An 8,952-nucleotide genomic window follows, 5' to 3' on the forward strand; every position below is an offset into this window, starting at 1 on the left:
AGGTTCCACCACTCATGAATGAGTTACATGATTTCTCCAAGACTTCATTTATTCATCTGAAAACTGGGAATAATACTAGCAATAAATTGTTTAATACCTGGAAAGAGTATAGCACAGGGCATTGAATACAGTAAGTGTTCAAAAAAGTATCTGCTGTTATAATTGTTTGCTCCACATATTCATAAAAAATAATTAGTAAAAATGTAGTTATGTTTATCTATTCATCCTGAGGTTGATAGTGATGTTTGAACAATGGAGAAATGCCAAAGCATCCTAAAAATTTATGTTCATTGAAGCTTTGGTCCCTGTTTCGGCAACAAAGAACCAGACAGCTATATAGCCATAAGCATATGAATTCAAACTTGAGGTTTCCCAACTATTTCTTTGAGTCACTTAGAGGATAAAAGTACTTAACTTCAAAATGTTTGAAGAATTGATGTTATGGTTAGTTGACTAAATGTTCTAGTTACAAAAGAATTGCCATTCCACCACTCTACTGAAATGTCTCCAGCCAAGTTCAGCAAAACTTGAAAGAAGGATCCTTTTCTCTTTGCATCTAATTCAACTCTCCGTGGCATTTCCAGCAGCTGATCACGCCCTCCTTCTTGAAACCCTCACTCTCACTGGCCCCCCTGCCCTCACACTCTCTGGTATTTCCTTCTAATTCCCCTTCTTAGATCTTCTTTCTACCTGATTTCTTAATGGTGGGATCTATGGGTCCTCCTCTCCTCTCTCTTTATAATGTCTCTTAGGTAATCTTACCAATCCTCTCGGCTTTAAGCAGTATCTGTCAGATGATGGGTCTAAAATTTACCTCTCCAGTCTAATCCCGTTCTCCTAACTTTAGACTTTGCGTCCAGCAGCCTACTCACTATTCCCTCTCAGACATCACGGAGACATCTGTAACCACATACAAATCGAATGCTTGGTTCTTAACTACACCTTGCACCTTCGCGTTCTTCCCAGTCTCCATGATTAGCCCCCATCAAAGCGCTCCAGCTAGACACCCAAGCATCGCATGGATTCTTCCACCTTCTGTACCCCCATCTCACACATCCCCGTCAACAAGTCGCATCTCAAACCCACTAACCATTGCTCTCCTCTCCTCTGCCACTGGCCTAGCTCAGGTTGCCCTGGTGTCGACTCCTCCACAGCTTCCTAACTGATTCCCTATCCACGATGGGCTCCTGACCGAGTTCACTCTCTACGTAGCACTAGACAGCTTTCCTTAAAGTCAAGGTTGGATCACGTCACCCCCTATTTCTAACCCTTCAATGGTTTCCCACTGAACTTCGAATATAATCCAAAAGGCTTTCTATGGTCCAGAAGCCCTGAGTAAACTGGCTCCTCCTGCCCTCCTGCTGATGTCCTGTTCCTCAAATTCCCTCACTCTTTCCAGCCTCAGGGCTTTTGCACATGCTGTTTCCTCATCCAGGAACATGCTGGGTCCTGTTCATCCTGCATCCTTCCATGTAAATGTTACTATGTGGAAGAGCCCTTCCCTGACCAGTAGACGCCCTGGCCCCTCTCTTCTCTAGCTCAGACTTTTCTGTCTGTACACATGTTTATGGCCCTCACTCAACTCTAAGCTCCTGAGGGCAGGGACTGTGTGTCTTGTCCATCACTGTATCCTGGTGCCTGGCATGGTACCTGGAAAAGCAGGACTCAGCAAATATTCTTTGAATTGAAAGGGAGGAAACTGCCAATTTGTAAATCTTGAGACACAGTGAAGTGTACTTACGTTTGAATCTGTAGTGACAATAGTTTAATCATTCAGAATTCTTAAGGCATTTCAGAATCTTATAATATTTTAAGGGTCATGGTAATGTACCTCCTTTCTTTTTGTATGTTTCGAAAAACGTGTTTGCTATTGGAGGTTTCTATTGTTTCAATCCTGATTAGACACGTACGCAGCTACGAGCATCTGAAAAAACTTTTTACACGGTCTCAAAAGGAAGCCTTGTTTGTGTTTAAAAAAAAAAGACACCTTTCCCAGATATTTTCCCTCTGCTGCAGGCAATTTCAGGGTTGACCCCCAACAAAAGTGTCAAGGGCAAAACTTCCCTTGAGGTCTTCCTGGACCTCTCTCCCAGATCCTTCCCACAATCCCCAGATACCTGCTGTCCTCAGGCTGCTTCTAGCTGTTCTCCACCCACCTCTGGTGCCCTCCCTGGATTTCTCAATTCTGGGCTTTTTCCACCATCCAAAAATCTCCTTCCTCATTGAAACTTGCCTGTTTTCTCTCCTGTCCCCTCAGATCCTAGCTCATGACTATCAAGATAGTTTTACAAATGAATCCGAGCCAATGTTATCACAGTGTAATGTGTTGTTCTTTCCAGGTAAGATTTAAACTTTAACCTTCAGTACTTTACCGACTGAGTGACTAATGTAGAACCTCAGGGTAATATATGTAGATGCTGGGGTTTCTTAGGGCCCCCAAATCACCTTTTTCCAGACTTATACAAAGATGGCTCTTGATGCATTTTAAGAAGGATACGGAGATTACCGGCAACATACTTGGTCTCCTTTTCTGAAGCAGAATTTCTTTTATATATGGTATTTTATTTAACATTCATAGTAAGTTGAGAGGCAGGCATGCCTGCTCCTAACGTGAGCAGGGTACAGGGCAAGAGCTCTGCATTCCATATGTCTAAATATTTAAAAGTTAAAAATAAAGCTAATAAAACTGATAAGAAGTATATATTTTCACCTTGACAAATAAACTTCCACAAAGACCTAAAAGCCAAGATCACGTTCAAAATTGAACAGAGAAGGCTGCAGGGGATGCAGTGGCCTCTGGACTAGACAAAGCTCCTCCCTTACTGTTTCCCATTCCTGGTTCCATCGGCACCGTGAGGGGCCTCACTCACACATGTGGGAACATGCCCGTAAGCCCAAGCTTTGTCCACAGCACCTGCACACTTCTCTCCTTGACCACCCCTTGGGGTTAGGATCGTTCACACCAGTGGCTTGATCTGTCCCTGCGAAGATGGACCCAAGGAAGAGGTGTCCAGATCCTGCAATATGACTAAAGGTCATTTGGTCAGGGAATGTCAGGATCTTGGATTCCCACAGCCTAGTTTAGAAGCTCTGGCTTTGGGTGGGCGGGTCCCCTTACCTCTGTGGACTCTTACCACCGAGAGCAGGTGCACAGACAGAGCAAGACCTTCTAAAATGTAGAGCCCAGAGCAGGGACCTTCTTGCCCGGTACAGACATGAAACATTAAAGCTCATAGAGAGGATCCCAGAGCCTGGGGTTCCGGTTTAGGTCTGCTTGACTAAAAATCCTCTGCTGTTACCCCGTGATGTTTACTACCAGGGTGTGAGACAGACCTATCACATCCCTATAAGCTTCCTCTTCAAATTTCAGCTAATCTCCATCAAGATTCGAGCCAGACCCTCCACAGTTCCTTCCCAGTACGAAAGTCACTGTCGTGAGTATGCCCAGCACTGGCCGTCTTGAGCAGACAACACTCCTGGAGTCCAGGAACCCTCTAAGGTCATCCAGAGAGCCCTGCCTGCAGCTGGCTTCTCGTTGTCTTAACAGCAAAGAGAAGTCGGCTGCCTGAAGGCTGGCCTCTGACCTCTACCAAAACCCATTATTCTCACCATCCTTTGCCAACCAGAATATCTGTGGAGACTGGTTGGGCTTAGGGAATTTTAAAGAGTCACCGTCCTTTAAACTTCTTTAATCCAGTTCTTGAAATCTTAGATGGCAACTATAAAAACTGAGAATATTTGAATTAGGACATAGATTTTTAAAATTCTCTTATTAATGTATATTTGTGTACAGAGACCACAAAGAGGACAGAAAGGAATATTGGGAAACCTTAATCTTTCATCCCATCGACAGGATGTGGTCCTACTATGTACACTGTGGACACCAAAGCAGTGAGCCAAACAGTCCCTGGGTCACTCTGGTCAGGGAGATGGCAAACAAACAGACACATATGTCATCTTTTAGAGACAGACACTAGGAAGCAAAGGAACGCAGAATCAGTAGACAGAATGATGGAATGGGGGCTGCCTAGATAAGATGGTCGGGGGCCATCTCAAAGGAAACCAAGCCCAATCTGCCTACAGAACATGAATAATTTTATTCTCTGCCATCAAACAGTTAATAATGCTCATTCTGCATCTCTGAAATTTGAATTTGGTCTTAGGTAAAGGGGCAGAGCATTAGATCTAATACCAAATAGAAAATAACATGCAAAAGATAAGTGAAAGGAGAAAATAGAAAGGCAACATTGATTCGCTTTACGTAAACTGTTAAATGAGCAACACATGTGGACTTTAAAAAATAGGCTTGAGTTGTTAAACGGCTGAAAGAACCCAAGTTTTCGGAACACTTATTATAAAAAGAAATGCCATGTGAGTGGGTAGAGGGTTGATTTTTAAATCAAACTTCCTTGACTACCCTCCAATGCGCCTGTACATAACTCCACCAAGGAAATCTGGCCATACTGTTATGAAGTGACACATCTTGTAAATAAGCAAAAGCAACAGGTGTTACACATCTGTTCTTTTACCAATCTTTAGAATCTATCTTTAGTGAAGCTATAGTGGAGTCTATAAACTATTGTAAAAGACTGGCTGGAAAGTCATGCCTATGCAGTTCAAAATCCAAGCCCACAACAGGAAAAAAAGGATCCTCAAGAGCTCAGGGCTCCATCCAGCATTATTTCACAATTGTGCTATTGACCGTAGTCATGAAATTGAAGTTATTCCGCGAGGTCTTTTGCAGCTCCGGCAATGTTTCTGCCCTTGTTATATTCTACAGAAACCTCCTGATTTTTATCTTTTAATTACAGGCATCATCTTTAACTTAGGAATCCAGGCTAGAAATTTCAAAATCATCTTGAATTCATTCTTCATCCCCCATATAAAATCTCTTTCAAAATCTGTCAAATCTACTTTTGAAATGGTTTTTGAATCCATACCAACCATCCTCACAAAAGCTGCCTTACTTCACTTCCCTACAATTTTGAATCTGCAAAAGTGCGACTGACTCCAATAATCTCCTCTCCCCCAGGACTGTTCCCTGGAGTTCCATCTCCCTACTGCCCAGGAATTCTGTTTCAAAAGCAAAGACCCGGCGTTCGTGTTCTGCCTTCTCAAAGCCTCCTGGTGCTTTCCATGCCCACTCCTTAGGGCAGCAGGCACTCAAGGCTGTGTTACATCAGGGCCTCCACTCATCTGACCAGGCTCATGTCCAAACAAACTCTACTCCATCAAACTATTCCCAAGCCCCAAAATGTGCCAGGCTTCTGCACATGCTGGAATGTTCTTCCAACTCTCTTCGTCTAATCTGCCCTCCACGTGTAGTTCACATGCTGTGTCCTCTGTGACGTCTGCAAGCCCCATCTCAGAATCCATTACTCACTGCCTTGTGATCCACCAGCGCTCAGGATCCAGCCCTGCTTCAGCTTGGTCTACCCCGCATTGTAGTAACTTGTGCGCGTTCTGTGTCCTCTCTATACTGAATATCTTGGCGAAAACAGGTTGTACCTGATATTTGCATTTTGTTTCAACTTGGCATTTAATAGATCCTCATTTGATCAATGTGTAGGATGAATATAGTCTAAGGCAATCCTATCTGGACTAAAATTAAGCAAATGAAAGGTTGAAGCCAAGTAACGTATTCAGATAGGGACTTAACAATTACAAAAAATATGGATGAAGTGAAGAGTTATAGAGAAATAGAGGAAAAACTACTAAAAGAAGGCTCAGGGAACATAATTTCAGTTATTTAGCGAGACCAAAAAAATACTATTGAACTTTTCTTCTTTAACCGAAAACATACTTCCTGGTTCTTAATGTTTATAGTTCTCTAAAACTGATCAACACTATCACATTTCCTCAAAGTTCTGTTATTTCTCCTGTCACTTCAAAACTAGTGTCGACTTCCCAGGGGGTCACCAGGCTTAGGTTCCCCTTGAGCAGGTTTAACCAACTCTCTCCACCCTCAACAACCCGTTTCTTTTATTGACTCACTTCTCTAAAAGACAGCTGTCACCATCAACTTTCTTTCTGGATGCTATTCTCAGTTTCAACCACCATGACCGACCTATATTTTGTCAGATTTTAATCCTCTAGCTCGGCCTCCACAGGTATTTCTGTATCAATGACCCAATGCCGCTTCAAATTTTAAATAAATATTGTATCTTTCTGCCTAATCTATCAACTTTTCCTGACGTTTCCATTTGGAAGCCTCTCCTAACGTTCTGATCGAATAACCTTGCAATCTCAGGATTATCTTTCCTTTCTCTCCGAGAGGGATCAGAGGCACGTTGGGCCTCACAACCTCTGCATGGATAAGAGAGGCCTATCGTTCCACTCTTTTTTTTTTTTTTTTTTTTGATACCATGCTTGCATTTCGCATCTTTCTATCATTTCCAAATTCGACGTGCAACTTCCTCACCTGGTTATCTCGCTCGTGGCCTGCAGAATCACACCCTATCGAGCCCCTGGCCCTTCAGCTCTCCTCTCCAATCTTTCCTGGGCAGGTGCTATCTGATCTCCTCATCTCTGGTTTCACCCCAGCTTAGATTCTCCAACTTACCAGGCACATGACGGCTCACGCCCGCCTCTAAGCCTCCACACGTGCCTTTCCTTCTGGCTGGAAGGTCCTCTCTCCTGCTGTGTTCTGCTAAGCCTCCTTATTCTCTGCCTCTTTAAGATATACTCCTCAACGTGGCCCACCTCAAATATTTTTTCCAGCATCCTCTCCAGGTTATATATTGCATCTCTCTAGCTCTGCTAGTTCATATTCCTGCTAATTTTTCATTCTTCACTTGAATTTGTATTAATGCTGCCAACTGGCCAGACAACCATGGTCTCTATCTGCATATCTTCTCCTGCCTTTAAACCATCCATTCTGTGTACCCACTGGGCATTGCTGTCTGCTGGGGAAAAAAATGAACCAAAATTGCAGCAGGAGAGATTAAACTGAAGGACCAGAAAGTAGATGGGAACTTTCTATTTCTGGACAATACCACGGGTTTCCATCTGTTTTAGGTGGTTTCCTTGGATGATGATGATTCAGGCACAGAGATCACGTCCCAACTGTGAGAATGAATAATCACTCTTGGTTTCCTGTCATCTTTTTCCTCTTTCTCTGACCTTTTTTTTTTATCAGGTTCAGGCTCTCTCCCCTACTCTATCGCCCACCTTCTCCCTCCTTTCTCAGCAAACCCCACTTAGATTCCTGACCAGTTCTAGAGATCAGGCTGGACAACACATTATAGAAGCACCTGCCTGTAACTTTCTCCATTTTCTAACACCCGGGGAGAGAATGAACTTTCCACCCTGGGCATCACCATTCTCTTTTCCATCCTGAAGAGCTATTCCTCAGGAAGGGGTTTTAGGGACGTGTTGCACCATCTGAAGACCTAAACATCTCTTCTCTTCTGCAGGCACACGTCAAAGATCTCTACTTAGGGTCTCACCGTTTTTTCCCCATGGACCAGAAGGAGATGCTGAAAGACTGTCACTCAGTTGAAGCGGTTTATTAAATCCCTTAAAGAATGACAGTGGCACCTGTTTTGGGGCAGAAGAAGCACCATTGCTCTCTCCCTCTCTTTTTTTTTGTCGGGTTGGGTGGGAAGGGGGCTGTTGGAGAGGTTTTATCTCCTCCGCTCCATTATCAGGCAGATACAAAACCCTTTTGCGCGCCCGGACCATCCTCCCATCTGGTTTCTCCTCGGCCCCCTCCTCCAGGCAGAAGATGGAACCAAGTAGTCTTGGAACGGGGGGGTAGGGGGAGGCAGCTCAGTGGTTTCCTTTAAGCTCCCATTTCCCAGCCTCCAGCAGTGGCTCCGGTCACCAGTTCCTGGATGGTTCGATTAAAACGATGCATTTGCGGGAATCTGGGTCCTCCTCTTTTTACCCCCAGCCTGCTGTCCCCTGAGGCTGGCTGACCCTGCGATCTGGAAGTCTGCTTCTCCCCACCCTCTGCCAATCCGCATCTCTGCGCCTCTGAGGCTGCTGCAGCCCTGCCGGTCCACCGGCTCGTCTGCCCACCGACTCGCCTCGCTTTTCTCCCCCTCCCTCCGTAACCGACTTGAGGCAGCTTTCGCGGCCACGCCGCGCGCCCCGGAGGAGCTGGAGAGCCCGCGGCCGCGGCAAGCTTGATTCCGGGCCAACAAACTTCTCCGGGACCCTGCAGTGCCCGCCTCCTCCCCGCGGCCGCGGCGGATCTGGCGGCGGCAGGGGACGGCGGGGACCCCGGCGCTCGGCCCGGCCTCGCGGCGCCGGCTGCGGGGCAATCAGGGCGCAGGGCCGGGCGCGCCGGGATGAGCCGGGCCGGGGAGGCCGAGTCCCGGGATCCCCGCCCGCGCCGCACCCCGGGAGCCGCGCTCGGAGAAGCAGCCTCGGGTCAGAACGGTAGGGGAGGAGGCGCCGCAACCCCGCGTCTCCCAATTTATGTCCCGTAACTGTCTCCTCGCTTCTAGACAGAAACCAAAAAATAAGCTCTAACGGCTTGAATTTCTATTGAGTGGGTTTGTTTTGCGCATTCCACCCCAGGGATCCTTGTTTCCTCTGTGTTCGGTGCCTGTTCTCACCGCATCAGCAGGGGTCCTGGTTCCGCTCTACAAACACACAGAGCCGGCAGAACCACCTAGAACTAAAGTATACAGCCCGCAGCCTGCATTATGGGAACACAGGAACACGACCTACGGTCTACGCAGCGTGCTCCAGTGGCCAGATCGTGCCAAACGTTGCGGGTCCCAGGGTTAAGCTACCTATGGGAATGCGCAATTGCAGGTGTACGTTATTTATCCACCCAAACCCACCTACGAGGGTAGCGCCGTTTTCAGATTTTCTGGAAAAGCGGATGCACGCGAAGGATCCCGAACGCGAGCGGCGACCCGGAGCCGCGTGCGTGCGAGGGAGCGGGCGACGGGCAGGGTCGCGGCGCCGCGCACTTACCTTGACCGCGCGCGGGGCCCT

This window comes from Aethalodelphis obliquidens, unplaced genomic scaffold (assembly GCF_003676395.1).
Source record: "Aethalodelphis obliquidens isolate GAN/ISIS:26980383/991018 unplaced genomic scaffold, ASM367639v1 scaffold3, whole genome shotgun sequence".
NCBI classification, from domain to species: Eukaryota; Metazoa; Chordata; class Mammalia; order Artiodactyla; family Delphinidae; genus Aethalodelphis; species Aethalodelphis obliquidens.